This window comes from Otolemur garnettii, unplaced genomic scaffold (genome assembly GCF_000181295.1).
Source record: "Otolemur garnettii isolate 467f Iridium unplaced genomic scaffold, OtoGar3 scaffold00028, whole genome shotgun sequence".
In the NCBI taxonomy this organism is placed as follows: Eukaryota; Metazoa; Chordata; class Mammalia; order Primates; family Galagidae; genus Otolemur; species Otolemur garnettii.
In genome coordinates this window covers 9,270,533-9,279,346 of record NW_003852423.1, presented here as the reverse complement: position 1 = coordinate 9,279,346, position 8,814 = coordinate 9,270,533, and positions in this window count along the sequence as shown.

The window sequence follows — 8,814 nt, the reverse complement described above, 5'->3', positions numbered from 1 at the left end:
TAAGAGAAAAAAACACACAAAAAGCCCCCCCTTCAATCTCGTTTAGTGCCAATGTTGTGTGTTGCACTCGAGTTGTTTAACTGTGCATGTGCGTGGAAGTGTTCCTGTCTCAATAGCTCCAAGCTGTTAAAAATATTTTTATTCAAACTACCTATATTCCTTGTGTAATTAATGCTGTTGTAGAGGTGACTTGATGAGACACAACTTAACTTGTTCGACGTGTAGTGACTAGTGACTCTGTGACGAAAACTGTGACTCCAAGCGGTGTGTCCCTGCGTGCCTTTGTAGGACCCTTTGCACGAACTCTGGAAGTGGCTCTTATAAGCGCAGCTTCAGTGATGTATGTTTTTGTGAACAAAGTTACAAATATTGTCCAAGTCTGGCTGTTTAAGCAAACTGTGATCAGCTCTTTTTTTTTTTTTTTTTTTTTGGTATTTGTTTTTAAGGAAAAAATACTGACTGGAAACAAAAAATAAACTTTCTATCGTAAGTTTCTCTTGGTCTGGTTTGTGCCAAATAGCTAGCGGCTCTGTCTGCCTTTCTGTCTGTCTGTCCAGTCCTGGAAGCCAGTGAGTCTGAGATTACCTGAACAGAAGGCCTGTGCAGGGAGACCTCAGGCCAATACCCTGACCCATCGCCTCCCTAAACTCTGAGTCATCACAAAGTTCAGGGCCAAAAGTTATAGGTGGTTCCAAAGTTTGAGTCCACTCTGCCCATCTCTGAGGAAACCAGGTTAATTCACTGGGCACAAAAAAGTGTGAGGAAGAGAGAGAAAGACGGAAAAAGGCCCAGGGCTTTGTTACCACCCTCAGGGCCACACAGATCCTGCCTCTTTCCTGAGGCTGTCCTAGGCCTCCACTGGTTGAAGAGGTTGTTATGCCAGGCTGTAGACCCCCAAATCCCCTGCCCCTAACCCAGGCCAGCATCCCTTCCCCAATCATCGCCCTGAACCCAGTTGGCTTCTTTTGCTACGATTAATTTGCTACAAATGGAAGGTACTTACCCCATCCTAGCTCGATTGGGAAACTCCTCAGAGCAGCTAAAGCGCAACTAGAGATTTGCACATTTACCGACTGCTTACACTGATGCCGTCTTTCCTTTTAAAAGTTATAAAACAGTAAACTTTATAAGCCCCAGTTCCGGCTATATGACATTTGGGTGCCAAATGAATAGGGTTTTGTCTATGAATTAGATCGTAAAATCATCCATAGCACAGACAGATCGGCTCACTGGCTATAAAACGTCACGTGGGGCCATTAAAGTAAGTTTTATGGTTTTGGGGAGTTGACATCCAACATTATATACCACATAACATATAATCTCACTGACGCTGGACTCCATTTGACTCTTTTGCAGGCTACGTGTGCCGCCTGGTCATTCAAACTGTCAATTTTAGGTCCAGAAGTGTCCAAACCACAAGTTCTCAAAACTCTGAAAAATGGCTCCCTCCGAGTTAAGGTAAGCTCGCCTCCTGAGCGCTTTCAAGTTTATTTGTACTTTGAAACCTCTCTCTCTCCCTCTCTCTCTCACTGTTCTATAATGCTGAGGCTGCCTCTGAATGCAAAAAGGAAGAAGCAACTTTTCCTCTGACCAAATTAGCGGCGCCAGGAGCCACCTCTGCGGAGGCCGCACGGTGAACAGCGCCTGTGGCCGGGCCGCATCTCCAGGCCTAACTTTAATTGCTGCATAACCGCGGATGTTAATGACTTCCGCTGCTCCCGCTGGCGTGCAAAAAGATGATTTTTGTGTACGAGCGGGCCTGTGTGTGGGGACAGGGTAGGGCCGACCCCTCCCCTGCACAATTCCGGGGCCGGCTCTTGGGGGTCCTGGAGCCTTGGGGTGTGGGGCTGGGAGACAGTGGGGCGCCGGCCGCGGGCACTGAGAGCTGAGCTGTGCTCCGCAGTTTGAAAGAAAGGCCATTGCAGGGCCTAGGCGGACTCTAGCGGGATTCCTTACGGGCTGTGGCAATGTGTCTTGGCGGGCCGGGGTCATCTGGCAGGGCTAAATTGAGGTGGCCGCCTTTGGGGCCGAGTTTCAGGCTGGCTCGCGGGAGCAAGAGGGTGGCAGAGGCCGTCGAGGGTTGCTCCATTAGGCTGGGCCCCGAGGTTGTGAGGTCGAACCCAGGCTACTTGTGCCTACGGGACGCTCGGTAACACGGGTCCCCACCTGGGGGAGGGAGTGCTCGGCAACCCTCCCTCACACCCGGGACCAGGCCCTGAACCTTGTTTGCCTGCAGCTTCTTTTTATTTCAGTGGGACCGTTCTCACCCGCCTGTGAGTCTGAAGCAATAAACTTTATGGCCGGATTTAACTATAGTCTTTGAATCCCCAGGCTAATTGAAAGGGATTAAAGCACTTTCTTTTCTTCCGCCTTGCCTTTCTTCTCCCTCTCTTCTTTCCTTCTCCTCTCCTTTTTTTTTTGTAGACTTAAAACATCTATGCACAGGACCCTCAAAAGGCAACTTAGGTGTCCCCCTAGATAACACTAAAGATTGGAGAAATTTACTCCCCCTCAACATACAGACGAATTTTCTCTTCCACACTGTGCTCTAAAGTTTTGGGGGAAATTGAGGTGTCTTCAATGCCCAACTTAAAAGTCCCCAGAGCCATTAGGTTGTTTTTCCTGACACATCATAAAGGGTAATTTAGGGAAGAAATTGGTCGTTTGTCAGTAGGAGATTTCCGCCTTTCTTTTGTTAGCTGCTCTTTCTGTTTGATCCCAGGAAATTTACATAATCTGTGATTTCCAAAGCAGTCTCCAAAATTGCACCAATGAGTGAAGTAAGGTGAAATAAATTTTTCCTGGGTAGAATTCTATCTTGCCTCTAGCCACCCTCTCTGGCCCCAATCCGCTACATTGGCAAACCCAAGTGGAGTTAACTGGGGACTCCTGGCCTAACCTGGGGTCTTCTTCTGAAAGGGCACCTATAAAGGACCTAGTAGATTCACCCCAATCCTATTTTAGAAATTAAGCCAAATTCTCCAACTGAAACAAAAAAATCCCCCAGCCCTGGATGGGCTTTTCTCTTTTGGAGCTGGACAGTTTTCTTTGAAAGTACTAATTAGTAAAGATAATTACTAAGTGCTTAAAGTGAACAATTTTGAAGTATAGATTTGAAATTTCAGAAAACTTTATTGTGCAGAGACCACCTGCACTCAACACAAGTCCAACAGTGGTCACCAAGGCAGGTCTAAAAAGCAAAACCTGGAAAGTTTTCGAAATCAAAACCCTCCCACTAGTACTACTTTCATCAATAGTGGCAAGGTGAAGAATCTCTGAAGTCATTTTTGTGTAACCTATAAAATGAACATTAGTATTTTAGCACTCAGAAGATGTGTCCACATCTTAGTGGGAACCAGAATGTATGTGTAAACTCTGCGCAAGTGTGGGTTCTATTTTGTTGGAAGATTCTGGAGTCTTTGTTTTGCTGCTCTGAGTTTTGGGTTCTTTACTGGAAGATATTGGGTTATAGTTCCTAATTTTCGTTCCTCATTTGGTGAGCTTGGTTGGGTGATTTCTTGGCAACTGAAATTAGAAGCAGGAAAAGAATGATATAAATGCTGGTAGGTTCATTTGAGTAACTTGCTTAGGGAAAGTATCCACACCACCTTCATGGTCATATCCCACCCTGGGGTGTTGGGATGGGTAGAAAGGCTGTAGTTGTATCTAGCACTATACAACATTGAGAATCCTTCCAAGAAATGAAAGAAATTACTATAAGTAATTTCTATAAATATTGTCAGCTTACTTATTTCCGTCTGTTTTAATCTTCACAAAACTTAAGTAGAATTTAAGAGAGCAGGCCAGTGCATATGGAGTTAAATGACTTTTTAAAGACACACTATCCAGTCAGACCTATGTGAGTGCTATTGGAGGAATTTTTTCTTTCTTCTTATTGTCATAGGAAGTGCAATAAAGAGGATGGTTGGTTATCTGCTCATTTTGCAGACAAGTTATTTCTTTTTGTGCATTCTTTTGGGTTGTTTTTGCAGAGGAGCTTACTTAGGAAAAAGATCTCTGACATTGAGGGCTTTAGGAAGACATCCTGCCTCAGCCGGTGGCAGAAGTGTGTCTGTGCTCCTCACCTTGTAAAAGGAAAAGGCAGGGGAAAGGTTGGGGGTGGGGCTCGTTTGTTTCCACAAGATGAAGAGACAATATTTCCTGAACTGTAAATGTAATAGGAAGCTTCTGGTCACTTAGGGGTTTGTTAGGGTTTCTATGGTCTCATTTCACAACATGATGCTAAGATTCCTTTGCTCCTACTCTTTCCCCTGCTTCACTGTAGTGGCTCTGGGAGAGTAAGACAGAGTTCTGTTCATTTGTCGATATTCCAAGAATATTTTAGCCAAATAATTAGTAAGGGAAAAGCAGTTCACACCTTAAAAGATGGACTATTAAAGAGGCAAACAATCTTTTTAGCTTAAAAGATACCCTGCTCAGCTTCTCTCCTGCCTTGGCTTGGGAATCTGTCCATGGCTTGCCCACTAGGAAGAGTGCAGAGTATCGTATAGTGGGCTCCATCCTTCTGGTTTCTAAGGAGGCATTTCCTTTTAGGCAATGACAAAACTATAAATCGGGGTCCCAGGCAGGGCTGAAGGGGTGAGCCTAGCTCCCACCCACATTCGGAGGTGATCTAACCAGTCTTAGCCATTCTAAGCCCCCCAAATGGAAGGTCTACCCAGGTTTGTTTTGTTTTGTGTTTTTCACAAGGAAATTTGTTCTTCTCTCTCAGGTCCCCTACCCACAAACCAGTCTTTTCAATAATAATATTTGTTATGAAGGTTATTAGGTAATTATTGCGATTTTGTGAAGCAGCCCTTGCTGGAGGTGAAGTCTGTCATCGCCTAACAAATGACGCCCGCGCAGTTCACTGCCGGGTTAAGTAAATGCAGAGAAGATAAATCTGCACACCCTAGGAATCGCCAGCAGAGCACGCTTTAGTACAAGTTCACAGTCAACTCACCCGCCTGGGCCCGCTCTCCCAACAATTAGGGCTGCATCTTTATTTTTAAATAAAGGGAAAATGTGTCTCTACCCCCCATTGCTTGCTTTCCCCCATCTTCTCTTTTCTTTCCCTTTTTGCGAGGTTCTCCTGTTCTACTCCAAATTTTCCTTGTAAAAAGGAAATCATGAGTAATTACAAGTTAATCTTGTTCCTATCTAAGTGCTGATAAAAGGAGGCAGGAGCCTTATTTGACAGGAAATACAGTCACAAATACAAAAATATCGAGTTCACCCTCTAATTCTAAATGGCAGTGGCAGAGGCAGGGTGTCCTGAGGTCCTAGGAGGCCCCTTCTCTCTGAAAGAAGAGGCTCAGCTTTGTGTATCTTTGTGGTTAGTGCGTTACAACTGCAGGTCAAAAAGTTGAGGGTCAAAAGTTTACATTGTGCAGCACTCTTAGTCATCTGCCCAGACAGAGTTTGATGTCAATGTTAGAGCTGCGATCTTGACTATCAGCACAAAAGATAAAATGGCTCGGAGTGACGCGTGTATCATGGTATGGACTCCAGGTGAACCCTAGTGGTTGAATGACCTCAATTACGGAGGAAAGGATAGAAAATTCCTCTTTTCAAGAGTAATACATGCTGTATTTCATCTTGAATTATCGCTCCCATTCTGAGGGAATAGCAGCAGGTAAATAGGCATAGATTATTGAAACACCAACACCTTAGATGCTGGAGAACTAGGAGTCAGTCTGTGGGTTTGTCACAAAATGAAAACACTCAAAATTCATCAGTGGACTTTTAAGCAATAATATAGCAAGTTCCCAATGTTCTATGATATCTTCAAAGACAAGAGAATGGTGCAAGAACCTTTTTTAGTTGAAAAAGGAGATTTTAATTGGCCAGGTTTTTTTTTCCCTTATATTTTTAGTACAGATAATGACTCTCAAAGTGTGTGATAACAGGAGCAAAAACAGGCACAGCTTGCAAAATGTAATCTTTACATTTTCTAAACATAGAAAATGCTTTTTCTGAAACTGCAACCTGCTGGATGCAAAGTGTCCTCAGAGCGGGGAAGGGGAAGGAAGTGGAAACCCTCCTAAAAGGGATCAGATTCCCCCCACTCACACACTACCACCACCACCAGTGATGAAATGCTTACTGGTGCCATGAAAACGCTCCTATTTGAAGATTTTGCTATGTTTACTATTAAACTATAACTGAATGTAAAATGAATGTTTAATCTGTACATGAATAAGTAAACCAAAGAGAATGAAGAAAGGTGGAGTCCACAAATGCCAGGCCACTTTGTAAGATCACCATGACAGACTTCTGTTCTCCAGAAAATACTTTTAAAGAATACATGTGGAAGAGAGAGAGAGAGAGAGCTAAGGAAAGGGGAAGGAAAGTGGAGGAGGAGGAAGGGTGGGAGAGCAGAAAAGAAAGGGAATAGTGTGTTAAGGAAGCAGACTGGAACAATGCCTCATAGGTGAGCTGCAACTGAAGAGCTAAACAATATTTTATCTTTCATGCATCTAGATTAGTTTTGATAGAATCTATTTTCCTGGGGACATATTTTCCTCCCCTATGTATTGACCTGCGGGTGATCAGCGCAAGGAAACAGAAAAAAGAAAGACGAAATAATTTCCCCAGGTTTTCCTTTTTAACTTCAGAAATAATTCATCTACCAGAATGTAGATTTCTGCAGGAATGTTTAAGATTATCCCGATATATTCTGGTTGATTGGATTTAACCGTGCCAGTTATGTTCAGTGGTAAAGTAAATATTTCCCAAACATTGCCTTTATGGAAGTAAGCAGGGTGCTTCTACTGTGCAGTGTATAAGGTTTTCATTCTGTCCAAGAAGGGAGCCAAATGGGGGGTTGCCAGATGAAATAGAAGAAAGGAAACAACTGTGGTAATTGCTGTTACAGCAGTGAACACTTCACCACATCTGGGCTAGCGAAATGAAGAAAACTCCAAAACCTCCTGTATTACTCACCAAGACAATTGTATCTCCTTGAGAAAAAAATTTCTATTGTATTTTTTTTTTGTTAAAGACATATGACACACTTTAGAAACAGCTTCAGTAATCACAGACATAGCTTAGCTAGTCTTTAAAGCAAAAGAAAAGTACTTGCAGAAGTTATTGCTTTTAGAGTACTTAATTCTTTATTCAAAGGATTTCAGAGTTTAGGCCTCAAACAATGTCAGTAAAAATTCATGTATAATCCCAGTATGAATTTTCATCTTTATGCTTGGGTTATGTTCATTAATTTAAACTACTACAAGGAAATGACCCCTCAGTTAATTGGTCAAATGGCTAGTGAAGTGTTGTTCCTCTAAAATCATGTGCCTAGTGTAGGCAGGGAGAAGCCCTCAAATGCCAGCATCAGGCATTTTGAAATTCTGCCATTCCCCTGCTTGGCTCCAGGGACACGCATCAGATAGAGAATAGTCTGGGGGTCTTTCGCTCTAAAGAACAAAGGACAAATACAGTCAATACATTCCATAACGTTTACATTTCCTTTGCCTTTTCCCCTTGGTTTTTCCTGAGAACAGTGACCTGGGCAAAGCACCCTACTCTCTAAAAGACACTGTATAGACCTTTTAGAAGCGCAAAGTCCAAGGCCGAGGTGAACTTCAGGTCAGCGCGTCTAACAAATATGAAAATGTCGGCTGGTGAAGGGCACGCCTTGTGATTTAACAAAGACTGTCAATGTGTAAGATTAATAAGAAACAAAATGCACACGGTGTCACTGTTCGGTCACTTTGAAACTTGGGACAGGATTGCATTCAAGAGGGAAGGCTGTTACAAATACATTCAAAATGATTCAAATCAGATTCAAACCAAGCTGCAAACACTGTCTCCCTCATGCCCTCCCTCTCCCTCAGACTCCTGTCACTCTCCTTCTCCATCTGGGATTTGAGAACATGCTGAAAAGTTATTTCACTTAATGGGATTTTAAGAAAGCTTTTTGTTGGAAATACATGTTATCCCTGCACGTGGAAACAAGTAAATGTGCTTACCAGTTTCCAAGGGAAGGATAACGTTTTCACCCTCCTTGGGACTAGAGCCAGTTGGTGTATGAAGATTAGCGTCTTCCCTCTCTCCTCGATTTCAGAGCATCCCATCTTTTCTCCGGGAGATGCTTCTGGTAAACTCCAGTTTATTGAGTTAGTTCCTTCTTGGCTTTATTTTGGTGTGTTAGATCTTATGTAAAGATAGTGGTGTTTTTAAAAAGATGTTTTTCAAAAGATTATTTGATTGAATGGAACAATACTATGGTTTGCAAAGAGGGATGGTGGAAGGTTCAGAAAAGGCACTGAGATTGTTTATTACAGCCATAAATCTTGCAGTAAAATGTCAAAATGTCCATGTGTGAGATAACACTTGGTGGTCCTGGCTCCGTTTGTGTTTATGATACAAACCGAAAAGACAAGTTACAGGCCTTGGGGGATTCTGTGTAAGCCCATCTTCCCAGTAGTAATAGAACCACAGGCATAGTTAACTCATTTAGCTCAACCATATACAAAACAGTGCCCATCTCGTTAATACTTAAAAATAGAAACTCGGTAGAAGGGTCTGAGGCTAAACAACATGAATTTTGCATTTTAGTGCCTGTGAATAATGCTAAACAGACATGGTAAGATCCTAGTATTCAAGACTGATGACATAGGAGAAGGGCAAGATTTCCTTGTCATGCTTTTTCTCCCCTGAAGTTTAGAGAGCCCAGATTTGTGATGCACATTACGTATGTATATATTATTTATATTACATTACATATGTATTTTTTTTTCTTGTCAGGGAGAGGTACTGGTTTAGGCAGCTGTATCACAAACTAGATTTTCCCCCAAGTCCAGAGAAAGG